Source organism: Salvelinus sp. IW2-2015, linkage group LG35 (assembly GCF_002910315.2).
Source record: "Salvelinus sp. IW2-2015 linkage group LG35, ASM291031v2, whole genome shotgun sequence".
In the NCBI taxonomy this organism is placed as follows: Eukaryota; Metazoa; Chordata; class Actinopteri; order Salmoniformes; family Salmonidae; genus Salvelinus; species Salvelinus sp. IW2-2015.
The window spans coordinates 16,725,406-16,743,968 of record NC_036874.1 but is presented as its reverse complement, the minus strand read 5'-3'; the positions used below and the strand labels follow the sequence as shown (position 1 = coordinate 16,743,968).

The 18,563-nt window shown below is 45.2% G+C and overlaps 1 pseudogene; it reads right to left on the bottom strand.

Annotated features, from left to right (window-relative positions):
• LOC111958706 (sodium/potassium-transporting ATPase subunit alpha-3-like) overlaps positions 1-16,294 on the bottom strand; it is a 34,325-nt pseudogene extending 18,031 nt beyond the window's left edge.
• Between the last annotated feature and the right edge of the window lie 2,269 nt (positions 16,295-18,563).

The window sequence follows — 18,563 nt, the reverse complement described above, 5'->3', positions numbered from 1 at the left end:
TAACACTAACTCTAACATAAACTCCAACCCAAACTCTAAAGGCTCGCGCACATCACACTGAATGTGGATCTAGCATTCGCCAGCCAATCTTTCAGTGCGCCAACATTTTTCACGGTGTTCTACATGTAAAATCGGTGCGCAAATGACATTCAGAGGTGCGAAGTGCTCTCGGCCAGAAAACGCTATTGGTGTGTCTGAGCCCAAACTCTACCATTATATCTAACACCAACTCCAACCCTAACCCTCCTGATCTCCTCTTACCAGACTGGTCCTCTGTGGTGTCGGCCTCGTGGATCTGGTTGTCGAACCACATGTGGGCCACGGTCATCCTGTTCTGGGTCAGCGTGCCTGTCTTGTCGGAGCAGATGGTGGAGGTGGAGCCTAGGGTCTCCACAGCTTCCAGATTCTTGACCAGGCAGTTCTTCTTCGCCATACGCTTGGCAGTCAGAGTCAGACACACCTACAGCACAGAGACAGGGGAAAGACAGGGGTTATCCAGGAACCAGAATGAGGGAGGGTACTAGTACCAACAGACTAGAAAGGGTACCTATTCTGGAGAAAATGTGTGTGCTTGCTTCAGCTGTCTAGTCGGTCTAGAGATCAATAATGTATTTCTGGTAGAAGTTATAATTGGTCTGGATCTAAGTCTTAATCAATGTGTAGTATGTCTATGTTAATTGTGTAGTTAGCTGTCTAGTTGGTCTAGATCTACAGTCTCGTTGATCTAGAATGAATCTCATTTTACAGTATGCAAATGTGACATTTCCAAAAATTCTAAAAACCTGTTTTTGCTTTGTCATTATGGGGTATTGTGTTTAGATTGATGAGGGGGGGGGGGGAAATACATTTAATCCATTTTAGAATAAGGCTGTAACGTAACAAAATGTGGAAAAAGTCCAGAGGTCGGAATACTTTCCCGAATGCACCGTTTATAATACATGATATTTAGCAGATGACTCACAGCCATGAGTGCATAGATTTTTACGTACGGGTGGTCCCGGGAATTKAACCCACAGGTATGAGGTTCAATAGAGATAGGATTCACAGAGAAACGGCAATAGAGAGGAAGGGTCAGACGGAGAGGGGGCCAGGGCCACTCACAGTGACAGTAGCCAGCAAGCCCTCGGGGACATTGGCCACAATGATGCCGATGAGGAAGATGACGGCCTCCAGCCAGGTATATCCCAGGCAGACGGCCAGGATGAAGAAGGTGATGCCCAGGAACACGGCCACGCCTGTGATCAGGTGGATGAAGTGCTCAATTTCCTTGGCGATGGGGGTCTTGCCCGACTCTAGACCGGAGGTGAGAGTGGCGATACGGCCCATAACGGTACGGTCGCCGGTGCACACCACGATGCCACGCGCCGTACCTGAGAGAGAGAGAGAGAGAGGGAGGGAGAGAGGGGGGAGAAATAGAGGGCATATATTAATTCAGGAAAAAAGAGAGGTTGAAATGGGAGAAGAGAAGTAAAAAGTGGGAACTCTTGTATGCTTATGTGGGTAACTTCTGGTGTCCAACAGCAGCTCTATCGGTATAATATACGTTTGAATCAGCTTAGTTGAACCAGTCAAAACCTAGCAAGCCTTAGTGCTGCTGGGGTGCAGCATCCAATACTGCAGTAGACCCTGCTGACTGAATTTGGTAGGTCGAGTCTGACACGCAGGAATAGAGAAAAGAGGATAGGAGAATTGTCAGGGACAGAACAGCTGATGTGTCTGTCTGTTTGTCTGGAGTTAGCAGTTTCTATGGTTACCTTCAACGCAGTTAGTAGAGAGAAAGCGACATTGCGGGTCTCCAGGGGGTGTCATGGACAGTCAGGTGACCTGCTCTGGGGTTCTGATTCGCCAGTCAGGGAGAGTTATCCACCTATAGGAGAAGACAAAAACCCAGAAGGATAAAAATGTTAAGTAAAATGTGTAGCTGTGTGAGTGTGTGTTATCTGAACTGTGTGTGGGATTGTGTGTGTGTATGGTACCTTGCAGCCGTGAGCAGAGACGACTCTGAGGTCGGCGGGGATCCTGTCTCCTCCCTTCACTCCACCAGGTCTCCTGCCACCACTCCTCAGCGTTGATCGTCATCTTCTCGCCTTCACGGATCACCAAGGCTTGCTACAGGGAGAACACAGAGGGAGGGTTAGATAGTCCACGCACACATTCATTTATAACACACACACAAACACACACGCACACACACGTGTTTACCTGGGGCACCATGTTCTTGAAGGACTCCATGATTTTGGAGCTCTTGGCCTCCTGGAAGTAGGAGAAACAACCGGTGACCACGACGACTACAGAGAGCACGATACCCAGGTACAACTGAGGAGAGAGAGAGAAAGACAGGAATCCCATTGTTACACTGTGTACATTGCAGGTCAATGCATAGCAGGAGTATTTAGCTTCAAACTGATCACAGACCACCGCAGTAATAGTCACTAGACAAGATGATCTGCAAAAACAGAAGAAAGGTGTCAATGACCAAGTACATTAGCCATTTGAGTGTATGTTAGAATTAAGGTTAGGGACTGGCGCTGCTGGCAGTGTGTGTGAGGTTTGGTAAACTTAGGTATGTGTGATTCAGCTGTGTGTGGCTCTAACTGTCCCTTATTCTGTGGCTGTGTTTACGTTTAGTGTTTGGGTGCATGTGTGTGCGCGTGGGGTGTGCTTGTCGCGGTGACTCACGTTGTCTCCTGCCGGCTCGTCCTCGGTGGCGGCCTGGATGGCGTAGGCCAGGAAACAAAGGATGGCGCCGGTCCACAGCAGGATGGAGAAGCCACCGAATAGCTGGCGACAGAACTTGATCCACTCGGGGGTGGTCGGGGGAGGGGTGAGGCAATTGGGACCGTCCCTGATCAGAAACTCAGCCGCCTTGGCGTTGGTCAGACCCTGGGTAGGGAGAGAGTGGGGTGCGTTAAACCTAGAACTGAGTGTGGTGAAATTATGGGTAGCACCATAAAAATCCTATTAAATCTAATATGTAATTATATGGGTAAAACTTTAAGCCTGCAGGTATAATGCTTTATGACTACTTATAAGCATGTATGAGTCTTTAAAATATTAATATTATAATGAGGCTTAAAATGTGTTATGTCTTTTACGTAGAACGTTTTCAACTGACTCACAAAGGCTGTAACTTAGTAAGGATCATTATAAGATTAGAATTGAGACTTTATAAGGGGTCATGCGAAGTCTTACAACGCATTAAAACGTTGCTCAAACTGATCCCCTTCAAATACACCGACCGTGTGGCATGAGTGAATGTAAAATAGTAAAACACCACCATCTAGTGGCCTAGTAGCGGCTCTGTTAGTGACACAGCAGGACTCGCCGACGACTAGTATCTCCATGGTACAACATAGATAGACCTCTATGGTACAGTGCAGTAGGAGGAGTCACCTGGACAATGTCGGTGTTGAACTTCCTGCAACACTCCTCTATGGACATCTTGTGTTCCGTCTGAAAGGTAGAGAGGGAGGGAGGGAAAGAGCGAGAGACAGAGACAGATAGAGGGAGAGAGAGAGAGGGAGAGGGAGAGAGTGTATGTATGTGTATTTGTGTGGGAGAGAGAAACAGAGAAACATTGAGAATATGCCGTAAATATCATAACAATGAATTTAAAACAAACTAGGAGAATCTTGACTTAATTACTATCATTCACTTTAAGGTCTTTCTCCAAACTATTTAGAGAGTGTGTGTTCCAGTTGCACATTGACTCTTGGGGGGTACCCTGAAAGTATTCGATCAATATTCATACTCTAACTTACAGAGAGGCATATGTTAGTATTTCAATAATAGTTATGGGGGTGCCCAGCGTGCCCCTTGAGCAGGGCAGTGTGTGTGTGTGCCACTGTGTGCCAGTCACTTACAATCGGTACTTCTTTCTTGAGTTCATCCATRTCCTTCCCCTTCTTGCTCTTCTTGCTGGGAGAAGATTTGCCATCTTTATCCTGCGWGGTAGCAACGCGGTAACTGTCCGACCGCCCATACTGGGCGGTGGGGGGGACAGTAAGAGAGGGGGGAAGGGATTAGGGGGGGGGGATACTTTCATTATTATTTAAATAGAAACATGGTTAAAGCACCAGACACAACAGATGGGGAGAGGGACTTCATTATTGTCTCTGATACCCATTTGATCTTCACAGAGATCACAGACAGAAGGATCAAACGATCGTCTGGCTTTACTGCAGTGTCTGTCTCATCTCGGGAACCCGCTATCACAGTTTGTATCCACTGGCCACCTGCTTCATTTGTCATTTATGTGAACTGTCACCAGAGACTACTGTGTGTTCTCCACACTCGCACGCACGGACACGCACACACACACACACACACTAGCTGGTGGGGCACAGAGGCCCTGAAAGAGAAACACAGTGCAGATACAGTGCATTCTCTCAGTCTTCAAAACCTCTCTAATTATTAGATATATTTTTTTWATTTAACCTTTATTTAACTAGGCAAGTCAGTTAAGAACAAATTCTTATTTACAATGAACGGCCTACACCGGCCAAACCCGGACGACGCTGGGTCAATTGTGCGCCGCCCTACGGGAGTCCCAATCACGGCCGGTTGTGATACAGTCTGGAATCGAACCAGAGTGTCTGTAGTGACGCCTTTAGCACTGAGATGCGGTGCCTTAGACCGATGCGCCACTCGGGAGCCCCTAGATTAGATTAATATCTATTCAATTCGATTGGATACATCAACGTGACTGTGGTGTGTGGAATATGAAACAGTTTGGCAGACACACACGCACGTACACACACACACACACAGACAGATGTCTCTCTTCTAGGGAGCACAAAGTGTTGCATTAGCTCATGTTCCGATTTACACTAACTCAAATCAAATCAACACAGAAGCCCCTGACCAGAGTCCCTCAGTTGACAGAATGAGAGAGAGAGAGAGACAAAATGGCTTCCAGGAGGGTTCTAGTGGAAAAGCCGCTCATTGACACAGCCAACTCATCAAGGAAACTGACTTTGCTGCAGGATCAATACAATCAGTGATGTAATAAAGGACCAGACGGGTTAAAGGACCACAGAGTCCAAAATACATCCAAAAGGTAATCTGTCTGTCTCTTACCACACCTTTCACCCTTAATTAAGAACATGTAGCTCACACTTTCTCATCTATTCTAACTATATGGTCACTTCTATTTGTTCTAGCATCAACATCAAGTGACTGTACGGTGTAGTGTTCAAGGAAACACAGGGAAGCCCCCTGGTGGCTATTGTCAAGATGACATGCTCTAAAAAGCTTGGTCTACTGCCTTGGTTTGACTGGGTTTCAACTGTGTTACTGCTTGGTCGGAACAAAAGCCTGCACCTACACTGGCCTTCTTTGGATATGGTTGACCCCTACCTGTTAATTTATTCTGAATAATAAAGGGCAAATACACATTCAGGTCAAGTTTTTATTTTTGCCCTGATCCATCACAAACCAAATAAATAGCCTGTACCGAGCTAAACACACAGGACCTAATCTCCCACGCCCTGATAAACACACTTGACTGACTAAGTACAATGCCATGAATGGGTGAGTAAACTTGCCACTGAAAGTCCCAGTGCTGAACGTGAGTTCAGTTGAGAAATTTCAGATGCATAGAATCTTCCACGTGTAAAAGAGACCAGTCTTAAGCGGTTCATTGTGGTCAGAAAGGTTTGAGGAGGATTTATAGTGAACACTGCAGGTCTCCACTCTGCCCCTGATTTACAGTAGTAATACTGGAACACACTAGAGTCTCCCTTGAACACAAACTAACCCTGAAAAGATTGGTTCAAACAGTCAACCCAAACACAACTCCCCACAAACCACACACAAGTTGACTACAAAAATCAACCTTCCCACACACACACACACACACACACACACACACACACACACACACACACACAACCACACACACACCACACACAACAACAACACACACACACACACACACACACACACACACACACACACACACACACACACAACCACACAACCCACATACACACGTGCGCATGTGGATGTCGTCAACCGAGAATGCGAGTGAACTCTCGCTGCAACAAGACCAGACAGGCCTAGAGAGCCGAATGCAGAACAAAGGAGAGACTGATAGAAGACTACTGCTACTCAAGCCCTTTGGATTGGCCTGCATCCGTGTGTGTGTGTGTGTGTGTGTGTGTGTGTGTGTGTGTGTGTGTGTGTGTGTGTGTGTGGTGTGTGTGGTGTGTGTGTGTGTGTGTGTGTGTGTGTGGTGTGTGTGGTGGTGTGTGTGTGCGTGGTGCGTGTGCGTGTGCGTGTGAGTGTATATGTGTGCGTGTACTTCAATATAACATGCACATGAAATACTCTGGTTGGCATCGAGATAAGCATCTTTAGCCAAACAGTGCCGGGGTAATGTTATAGATAAGCTAACAGGTCTGGGTTAGGCACACAAGGTGTGGAGTTTCTAGCTAGGCAGGTTTTTCAATGGCCATTGAAATGCATTTAGAGTACATTGTTAGGTCTGACCAGCACACCTGCTCAGCACACACACACACACACACACACACACACACACACACACACACACACACACACACACACACACACACACACACACACAACACACACACACACACACACACACACACACACACACACACACACACACAACACACACACACACACACACACACACACACACACACACACACACACACAATTTAGTGCTAATGCAAACACTGGAAGAGAGACAGTTGAAACAGGCATTACAAGAGAGGGATGGACAGAGAGAGATTAATGAAAAAAAGAGAAAGACAGTGATGGGGCGATGGAAAGAGAGACAGCAGTGGGAGGTGAGCGAGAGGGAGAGAAGAGCTCTTCTCTCAGTCCACTAATTAGATATTGACCACTATTCTTTGTCTGTTGACTCAGGCTGTGTATATCAGTGAGTGACAGCGTGACTGGGATCCCACTCTAACAGATTGTTCTATAACACTGTAAAACAAACAACCCCACCTGCAGGGTCGTGACCTTACAACCTGCGGACCCAGAAAGTGGATGTTGGCCCCTTACCGTGTGTGTGTGGTGGCGGTGTTAACATGCGTGCAGGCATGTGTGTGTGGGCTAATGCCACTCAATCTCTCATAACACGCAAGGAACAACCCAAGCTTCTCCTTTTACCCACAACCCTCAAGCTGTGTGGCAAGATTTCTTCATTGCGGTTAMGAGGTCACGACTATCGCCTAGGTTACAAGCAAAAACATTTAGAGAGCGTGGTTTTGTTCCTCATTGTTCAATACAACATGTCATCTATCTGTCTATCTGTCTGCCTGTCTGTTTCTACCAGTTGTTGTTGGGGGAAATGGAATGCAATGATGTTGTTTCAGAGAAGAAACAGAGACTGCAGGCTGAAATTACAACCACTAGCTCTCACACAGACGGACAAAGAAAGACAGACGGACCTACTGACAGACACAGACCGGAGGAACTGGAGTCGGTGGCTTACAACCAGACAGATACTACAGTATAGAGTACCGCATCTCCTCCGCACATTCTAATCTTTTCAAGTGGAAGACAGRCTGTCTGGAACAAGGAAGACAGGCACGTTCCCTTTGGAGAAGATTACTAAAGGTACTAGCGTGCTAAACTACCAGAGGAGTGTAGAACATCATCGGGTGTGCGTACACTACGTTTGAAAAGAAACTAGCAAGAGTTCACCCCGTTCTATTGATGTCATGCTGCTGTGGTTTGTCTGGTTCTAATGTTCTGTTCTGGTTTTGTCCCGTTTTACCCGGAGCTAAGCGCCTGGTTAGGAGGTCACATTACCATGGAGGTTGGCATGGTGACCGAGGCTTAGTGGTGGGCGGTGGCCTAGTACTGTAGGATCCCCCTGATCTGATCGCTCAGTCATAATTGATGCCTCGGTAACTGGACATTCGAGGAAATGGCCAACACGTATGTGTGTGTGTGTGTGTGTGTGTGTGGTGTGTGTATCTTTATAAGAAAGAACGAGATACCTTCTTATATGCGCAAGCTATAAGCCTGCCAACAGCTAGGCAGAGGTGAGTCATTGTCGAGGTGGCTACAGTCTGTCTGCGCAGCGAGAACACGCACTGCGGCAGACAGAGAGAGCGAGAGAGTGAGGGGGGGGGGGCAGATAATAATAGGAACAGAGAAGGGAAAGGGTATGAGAAGAGCGTGAGAAGGGGAAAAAAATAGGAGACTAGGAGAGATATTAAAACAGACAATGGCCTATATGTAATGTTTTCTCAGTTATTAGTCAGACTCATTCGTTCTGAAGTGAAGTGTACATGGGGCATGTTTCATATGTTGAACACTTCCACACTGTAGTGAACCACAGTAGCCAATACCATCCATCAGGAGCATGTCAGTCTGTCTGTCTAGGGCACACAGGCTTGGGCATGCCCCCTAACGGTGATGGACCYGCTTGGGCATGAGGCGTGGCATCCCAGCCTCTCCTGGTATGCATGAGAGGTGAGGGGTTTCACAAGAGGCGGGAAGAAGTTGCATTGTTTGGGTTCCCGTTTTCGGGAACCTACAAAAGGGGAAACAGTAACTATTGCAGGAAAACAGTTTGACTGTGTGAAAAGCTTGCATTGACTAAGATGTTAGATGGCTCCATACTACACACTTCCTGAAAGAAATGATATAAACCTCATTACCTTGAGTGGTTCCCAAATGACACCCTATTCCCKATGTAGTGCAATACTTTAGACCCATACTTTCCCCAATGTAGTGCAGTATTTTTTGATAGTGCACTATGTATGGAATAGGGTGCCATTGGAGACGAATCCTCACGTACTATGCCCTGTGTGTGGTGAATAGCAACACTTTATAAGTGACAGTATCTGTAACCATGGCTGTACAACACCCTTCTCCCAATATAGTTTGATTATCTCTTGTAAGCCTATCAGGCCAGCCATGACCCACGTGACACTACGTAGTTGATAGGCTGATGTGAAGGGATCCTAGCCAATGGGGAAGGTTTTTGGGGGCGGAGGGTAGTGATGATGACAGTTATATGTCCATTAGGTCCTGCTKTGAATAAATTGAGTAAATGCATTTATTGGTTTCTTTTTGTTTTTGATAGGAGATGAAAATGCAATGAATTAAACGTGACTTGTTGATGTAAAAAAATCTGCATTTACAGGTTGTGTTATTAGATTTGGGATGGGATGGGGTCACAACAAATTCTCGGAGGGAAAAAAATGGCATCCCCAGAATGGTGATCCCCGCTGAAAACGTTTGAATTCTTGGCTTTATGTGAACTATATACTATGCAGGAGTGTGTACAACAATGTTGGGGATAAACTGCATTGTTGGTTAAGGGCTTGTAAGCATTTCACTGTAAGGTCTACATCTGTTGTATTCGGCGCATGTGACAAATACAATTTGATTTGATAGGGACATCTGGTTCCAACAGCCCTGGGGTATAGGGCTAGGTAGCCACAGGGGGCATGGCCTAGGGGTAGGGGGCTGGGCTGGGTAGGTGGCTGGGCCTGGGGGCTCATGCTAGTAGGATTAGCTAGACTGATTGCTCTTGTCTTGATTAGCCTACTATATTGTACACCAAATACAGTAACTCTCCCTAGCTAACTTCCAGTAGAGAGTTTCTTCTCCATGTTAAAGAGTGATAATGAAATGGGGAAATCAGTGCATTAAGACTTTCAGGAAAATCAAATCAAATGTTATTGGTCACATGCACATATTTAGCAGATGTTATTGCAGGTGTAGCGAAATGCTTAAATTCCTAGCTCCAACAGTGCAGTAGTATCTAACAATTCACAACAACACACAAATCTAAAAGTTAAAGAATGGAATTAGATTGAGAAATGTCAGAGTGGCATYGACTAGAATACGGTAGAATASAATACAGTATATACATATGAGATGAGTAAAGCAGYATGTAAACGTTATTTAAACATTTTTAAAGTGACTAATGTTCCGGTATTAGTGGCCAGTGATTCCAAGTCTATGTATATAGGGCAGCAGCCTCTAAGGGGCATATCTAGAAATGGTTTCATATCAAGACACGTCTTGGTTGTAAAATATTTGCCGTTGCTTTTTGTCACAATGACAGTTACTTTAATTTAACTTTAATAGAGCCCAGAAATGTTCCATAAGCACAGAAAAATGTATTTCTCTCAACTTTTGTGCACAAATGTGTTTACATCCCTGTTAGTGAGCATTTCTCCTTTGCCAAGATAATCCTTCCACCTGACAGCAGTGGCATTTCAAGAAGCTGATTAAACGGCATGATCATTACACAGGTGACCACTCTAAAATGTGCAGTTTTGCCACACAACACAATGCCACAGATGTCTCACGTTTTGAGGGAGTGTGCAGAGACTGCAGGAATGTCCACCAGAGCTGTTGCCAGAGAATGTATGTTTATTTCTCTTCCAACGTCATTTTAGAAAATTTGGCATCACCTCCAACCGGCCTCACAACCGCAGACRATGTGTAACCCCGCCAGCCCAGGACCTCCACATCAGGCTTCTTCACCTGCGGGATCGTCTGAGACCAGCCACCCGGACAGCTGATGAAACTGAAGTGTATCTGTCTATACAAATGCCCTTTTTTAAGGAAAAACTCATTCTGATTGGCTGGGCCTGGCTCAGTAGGGGGAGGGCTGGCTCCCAAGTGGGTGGGCCTATACCCCACCAGTCACATCCATGGCTGCACTCCTGCCAGTCATATGAAATCCATACATTAGGGCCTAATTTATTTATTTCACTTGACTGATTTCCTTATATGAACTGTAACTCAGTCAAATCGTTGAAATTGTTGCATGTTGCGTTTATATTTTTGTTCAGTAGAGTAAAGTACAGATACCTAAAAAACAACTTAAGTAGTATTTCAAAGTATTTTTACTTTACACCACTGTATATAAATAAAGTTATATTAAATTAAATTCAATTGTTTTGATGTTCAGAGGTATGGAATTTCAGCCAGACCCTGAGGTCATGACCTCTGCATATAGCTGAAATTATACACTGTGTATCTATGTGCATGTGAACACACACACCAAATGTCCTGTATCCTAATTTAGCTCTCACTGACAAATCATTTGTGTTCCCTTCTAAAAAAAAACCCAGCAAAACCAAAACAAAATCCCATCTTATGGYATTACCCCACCTGTCCTCCGCTACCCTCATCCCTTCATCCTTCGCCCATGCCCATCTGTCCATCCCCTGATCTGTTCATCCTGGCAGGCAGCTGTGCTCCAGTTTAGAGTCGGCATGTGTCCTCGTCTCTCAGTGTGTATACCATTCACCCATTGTGAGTGTATTGTCAGAGTTTTCTTTAGGAAAACGTGGCGCACTTGAATGGCGAATGGGGAGCGCGCTTCAATTACCAGTTGAGAAATAAAAATAGTCGTTATTTTTAATCGTGGCCATCAAAACTGTTTTTAACATGCAATTGCATTTAGAATTGTTATAAAAGCACACTTTTCACTCCAGAAACAACGAATCAGCACTGTCTGACAGATTTTCTCGCTCATAGGCTCTGTATCTGTATGTTGTGCGCGTGAGATATATAAAAAAAATACGCGCAGCAATTTAATTCCATGAAATTATGCAAATTAACCTGTAGACCAGTAAGCATGACTGGTCAAATGCATTTACATCGACTGGTATTTCCATCGATGAAAAGACTAAAAAGCATTATCGGCCAAAAGTCGGCTATTACCGGCTAACGGAAACACTGGTGTACATGTGCGTGGATGTGTGTGTGTGTGTGTGTGTGTGTGTGTGTGTGTGGTGTGTGTGTGGTGTTTGTGTGTGTGTGTGTGTGTGTGTGTGTGTGTGTGTGTGTGTGTGTGTTGTGTGTGTGGTGATGTGTGTGTGTGTGTGTGTGTGTGTGTGTGTGCTCCTCAGTGAAAATAGTGTTGTCTAGATTGGAATCGTAAATCTTGAGTGTTTAGTGGCCCTTGTAGGGACAATGGTAGATTCTCTCTTTCTCCTATGAGGGGTTTCCTGAGGATATTCTGTGTTTAATGCAGATGATTTAGGTGACAGAGAATACATAGCAACTCCTGCTCTATGTACTGTCTTGTCTTCTGGCCTCTGAAGTACTGTGCTACCTGTGACACGGGTCTGAGAAAGGAAACGTCATTTGGGCAGAATGGAGATAAATAAATACATTTAAGCATTTCTGTATATTTTCCAAATGAGACAAATTCAATTGACGTAGTTGATAATGAAAGGGGGAAGAAAACATACACCCGCACACAACACACACACACACACAAACAAGCTTGGGAGGACACTGAATTAGTAATGACTGTGTTGGCAGGGAACCCAACTCTCCTCTGTCTCTCACTCTGCAAACCCCCACTTAACGTTTCCCGAACATTGCAGCAACGCTAACCAACCAGGCTGCCCTATCTTGCATTACAATCGATCAAATGTTTATGTTATTTGATTAACTCATGACCTTAGAAAGGAACTCAGTCTGCGTTGAAGGGTAAGGGAGTCATCAAAACTCAAATAAACCATCATGCCAAATTTCCCCAAAAGTCCCCAAATACTTACACAATACCCTTTTACCCTACCGTGTCACCCTACCCTTAAAGTAGGTCCTTCTAGCTATGCTAGAAGACTAACATTCAAACCATGTCCTTCCAAATGACTCTTTAAGGACAGAACCCTCATGAATATCCCACTAGTATATTGATTATTGACTATTAGTAGGATGCCCAGGACGGCTCGGTCGACATACAGTACACTGCGCAAACACTCCAGACTCAGCAGCAGGACACGAATGACTGCAGATGCAGTGAGGACGGGAGTGAGCTAGCTACTCTGCACCAAACTCTGGGTTGGGCCACAGCTGTATCTACASTCCTAGAAAAAAAAGGTGCAATCTAGAACCTAAAGGGGTTCTTTGGCTGTCCCCATAGGAGAATCCTTTGAAGAACCCTTTTTGATTCCAGGTAGAATCCTTTTGGGTTCCATCTAGTACCCTTTCCACAAAGGGTTCAACATGGAACTCAAAACGGTTCTACCTGAAACCAAAAATGGTTCTATTTGGAAACAAAAAGGGTTCTCCTATGGGGACAGTCGAATAACCCTTTTGGGACCATTTTATCTAAGAGTGTACCTTGTCCCATCATGACCAAGCAAGCCTTACCTAAATACCTACACCCTTACCCTTTCCTATACCCTTCCTCTACGCCTTACCGCTCTAAGGAGATCGCCAAGCGTACAGCTCTCTGCCACTGCAAGGATTTATCTCCACACCACCTACACCAATATACCCTTCCTTTATACTGTATATCATGTCCCTTTCTTCCCTTCAATGAGAGAGGTGATGGGGGATATCAAGGAGTGCTCCCYCATGCTCCTCAGTCCCTGTCCAGTGAGCTCTCCCTGATATCCCCCACCACCTCTCTGTATCCCATAGGGATGAATACCTATACCTCCCCCCTGTCCTGTCATCCCATCTGCCTCCTGTCACTGTGGTAACCAATCCCCAAGAGCAGAGGCAAGCAGGGGAAACAGGAGCCATGGCAATGTGAGCTCAGGTCATTATCCCACAACAGGATACAGCCCTCGCTCTCTCTCTCTACACTTGCAGATCAGTCACAACTCATCCCCCTCCCTCGCCCTGCACCCACCCTCCTTCCTCCCCCTCCTTTTCACTATGGCTCATGTGTCTGAAGGTGAAATGTGTGCAAGCCATCTTCACTTGCTCTGCTCTCCTCTCCCATTTCTCTTTCTCACTCTCTCTCCCCCCCCCCTCTCTCTCAGCATCATTAGGTTACCCCATCACTGACTGTACCAGAGCAACTATACACACATTCGCCACATCAGCAACCTCAATTGCTGACAATTGGTGTGACAAATGAAATAGGCTGTCTGTCTGTCTTCAGTACCCCTGACACTTCGCCTCAGTGTTTGCTTGCTAAAACATCCCTTTCTGCGTGACTCCCCGAGTCCGCCAATCACAGCTTTTTAAAGGGAATTTCCACTCAACAGTGGAACAACAGGCACCGCCCCCATTTTGACGCGGCAGCCTGCGGCCTTTGGGGCAGGCAGTTGGCCGTGCCACCGCACAGCACGTCAAGCGCCAGATCGACTTCGCAGAATGTCTTGTATGTTGTCATATAATCATAGGGGTGAGATGGGTTAAGGTAAAGAACATATGCCTTCCAATTATTTGAAAATGTAATTATTATCAGAGGTCACACACATATTTTATTTGCGCGCTGGATGAGGAACCCCACCCCCTGTCTCATTTACACATAGGCTACACTGGCTGATCTAACTTTACCACGGAAGTGGTTCGTGCGTAAGCACTTTTTGCACTCCATCCCATTTGACGCAGTGCCTGTTGCTACGGATGATTCTCGCATCCTCATGAATAGCCTATCACCAACGACTGCTTCATTTCTCGCCGCTCCACAGCAGACTTCGACCGGGAGAAATGCCTCCAAGGCCCACCCAGGTCATAGATGGAGATAGCWGACATCATACGTGCCTGCTCTGTCGGTGTCTCTTCAATCATGTTCGGTAACCGTGGGCGATCCAGCTTCATCAGCCACTGGGATTTTGTTGTATCATGTCATGAAATTAATTCAACACCCAGAACCGAGTCGGGGATTAAATCTTAAACTCTCATATACGCAAGATAAATGATGAGGCAGAAATTGCGCAACAGTCCACACCGACAGTCGCAGCATCACCTCGAAATGCTCCTGCAGGACTATTCATAGTCAAATTATTATTGGCTTTACAAAACAGTGAAAATATTGGTGTTATTATGGCTTTATTTCAATCGATAATTTATTGAGACGTGATATTTTCCAAAATATCATCCAGCGCCGGGCCGCATCCCCCATTTGACGCAGTGAGGGAGTCAGCACTTCGTGTGCATTCTATTCACTTACAAATCCAGTTCCAAATGTGTCATAACCCAGCATTCACAGGACATCTTTTTAATCTGTCGTGTGTATTCACTGTCAACGATTATCGCGTCCCTGTTGTCACAAATTAAAGGGGGGAAAAAGTTGGCGAGGCGCTTATTCCTGGTAACCGCATTATGACGCATGGGCCACCGAGGCTTCAGTGCGCTCAGGCATCGCATACCATATCGACATACGCATATGTCCTCAGTAGCCGGGTAGACTAGGATAGGGTTCCTATGTCACACTAGCTGTCTATCGTCAAATGTTGCGTAGAAGTAGTTACCTGCACTATCGCAGATTTAAAGAAGTAGACAATTGGGTCGCGATGATGCGAGGATAATTTACATGGGCAATAGGGGGGAGGGGATACTGTAATCATGCACCCATTCGAAAACACAGCCACACATTCTAAAATCATCAGATACAGGCTAATAATAACGGCAGGTGAATAACAGAACATTGTGTCTAATTGAAATCAGTGACATGCCAAGTGAAGCCTATACGCAGTGGTCTCTCTCGCTCGCTCTCTCTCTCTCTCCCTCTCACGAGAGCCGGCTGTCAGAATAAACCGATTACCATGGCAAGGTTATAGACGAAGTGTCACGATATGCCTAATATAGCCCATAGCCTATATTAATGCATATGGCAAACCCCTGAATGAGACCATTCAATCATATTTTATCACTAACTTGTTCGTTCCATAGTGTATGAGAAACAAAAGAAACAGCAGCAAATTACAGTAAATGACATTAAATTATTCCATCAGCAGATTCTGACCAATTCATTGTCAAATTGAAACCTTACAACTGCAGTAGAAATTACAGAGAGCTGTTTTGTGCTAGCCTACTTGTCACATCAATTTGTCGCAGTCTATGAGACCGTAGACTATATAGCCTAAAAAAAATCCGCATTGGAGTCAATGTCACTCAAATATTTCCAGAGGAGAAAAAAAAAAAACATGACACTGCAGTATGGTGCCCTTCCCCGTCAGCATCTGGGGTTTTAAACAGTTAAGGCATTTTATAACTTTCATGCATCATAAGGCAGTTATAAAGTTGGTAGACGCCGGGCTTACCCCCATGTTGGCGCAGTCAGGCTTCTCTCCTCAGGTGATGCAAAGCTTGAGAGGTGTCAGCCCCTCAGGTGGAATTATATCAAAATGGTATTGCCTTTTAAAAACGTAAGAAAGATTTGTATTCAGTTATTCAGGTAAAAACGAAAGAAAGCGACAAAGACGTCAGTCAAGCAAATTTCTATAAATTGGTTAATTGATTAAATAAACAGATTGTGTCTCTAACCTCCAAAAGGTTACAGTATTTTCCCCCTCCACCTAAACGTCTTTCAAATGAAATGTTGCGGTCTCAAGCAGAGCATCACGCGAGGATGCGGGTCCTTCTCTTGCTCTCTGATAGTTGCGGTAAAAGACCGGTGAAACTAAGAAGCCGCACTGCTCTGGTATTTCAGGATTTGATCTCCTTCCGCGGCTCTGTTGGCTGCCGCAGTACTTCCTTCTCTACACACTACCACTCCGCCTATGGAAGAAGCGCCGGTGGGTGTGAGTGATCGCAGCGCCCCATTCTAGCAAAGCTGATAAACCTTGGACCTCGTAAACCCGCCCAATGACCACTGAATTGGCCAATAGGAATTCCGAGCAACTATTTGATGACAGGCAATCTAGCCAATCGTCACAAGTACGTAACACTGGCCAATAGAAGGCCTAATCTGCCCCTCCTTCTTTACTGCAGAATTCCAAGGCCGTTAGCCATCAGCATCCTGAGCCCCTAGGCCGAAATGTTGTGTAAATGGACGTACAAGGTTAGATACTATTGTCGTGGTTGTCTTGTATTCATGTAACTTATTTGTGTTTTAGAAATTGATGGCATTGTGTGCTGTATTGCATGTGATAATCACCCCTGTCTTTCTGGTCGTGTTGGTCACTGTGCACTTCAATGCCTCCCCTAGGCCTGCAATTACATAGCAGACGATGGAGAGAATAGGCTACACTGATAGAAGATAATAGACCTAGGTCCTATAATTAAGATGTCACAAAGGGCTTATACAGAAATCAAGCCTAAAACCCCAAAGAGCAAGCAATGCCGATGTAGATGCACAGTGGCTAGAAAAAACTCCCTAGAAAGGCAAGAACCTAGGAAGAAACCTAGAGAGGAACCAGGCCAGTCCTCTTCTGGCTGTGCCGGGTAGTATAGAATCGAATAGATTTCATAATAATATTCCGATATCAGACAGTAAGTATGGATAGGCTATGATTGGTCTCACACCCATTTCTCAGACAAGCAGATTCTCTCCATATGATAGTGTATGTCTCACGCTTTAAGGAACATGGAAATAGCCTATTTACTGTATGGTGTGTGTGTGTGTGAGACGACAGATGTGGACGAGAAGAGTTGAAAACAAACAACAAAACTAACAACTGTCAAAATTAGAGTGAGAGATTATCAGTGGTGTCCAACTGCAACTGGGTTAAGCAAGCCACTATCTGCATGTCTGTTACATATGTTGTATGTCTGCTTATCAGACAGACTACACCCATGTATCTATGTCTTCTTGTTTAAGTTAAAAAGCATTCTCTCTCTGTCTCTGTCTCTGTCTCTGTCTCCGTCTCTCTCATCTCTCCCTGTCTCTCTCTCTTCTGCTCGTCGTCTCTCGTCTCTCTCCATGTTCTCTCTCTCTCTCTCTGTCTCTCGTGTCTCTCTCCTCTCTCTCTGTCTCTGTCTCTCTCAATTCAATCAATTCCATCTCAAGGGCTTTCAGGTGGCAGTGGGAATGTGTAACATTGCCAAAGCAAGTGAGGTAGATAAATCACACAAAAAGTCAAATAAACAATAACAATGAACAGTAAACATTACACATACAGACGTTTCAAAACAATAAAACATTACAAATTGCATATTATATATATGCATGGTCCTCGCTCTGTCTCTGTCCTTGTCTCTGTCTCTGTTCTGTCTCTGTTCTGCTCTTCTCTGTCTCTCTCTGTCTCTCTCTCTGTCTCTCTTCTCTCTCTCTCTCACTCTCTCTCTCTCCTCTCTATCTCTCTCTTCTCTCTCTCTCTCTCTCTCTCTCTCTCTCCTCGTCGTACTCTCCCATCTCTCTCTCTCTCTCTCCCTCCTGAGAAATGAGTGAGACAAACAGACAGAGGTGTGGCACTATGAAGTACGCAGTATGAAGTTGCTAGAAATGGAGTGAAAGAGAGAGGCCATGGGAAAGGAGAGAAACAGAGAGGAACTGACAGACAGAAAGAGACAGCTGGCCTACGTGTAGAAGTGAGTTGCCATTGCAGGTCACGGATTTTCCGTGTGTTGTTTTACCCCTTAAATGTATTAAAGTGGAGAATGAATGCTGCAGTACACTGTCCTCACGGCTGATTTGCAAGGGAAAGCACAGAGTCATGGTTCACCTTCCAAGTGTGATGCATAGCACTGCTGCCTCCACTGCCCCTCACAAGATGGCCGAAAGGATGACCAGAGAGAAAATTAACCACGAGAAATAAAGGTTTGACAAGGGTTAAATGAAGGTTATACGTCTTAACAAGGTGGTTTTCCAATTCATTCTCACTGATCTTTAGATGAGGGACGCACTTTACATGACACAGGCCCAGTGTCAGATTAACTACCAGTGGAATAACCTTTGTAGCTATGCCATT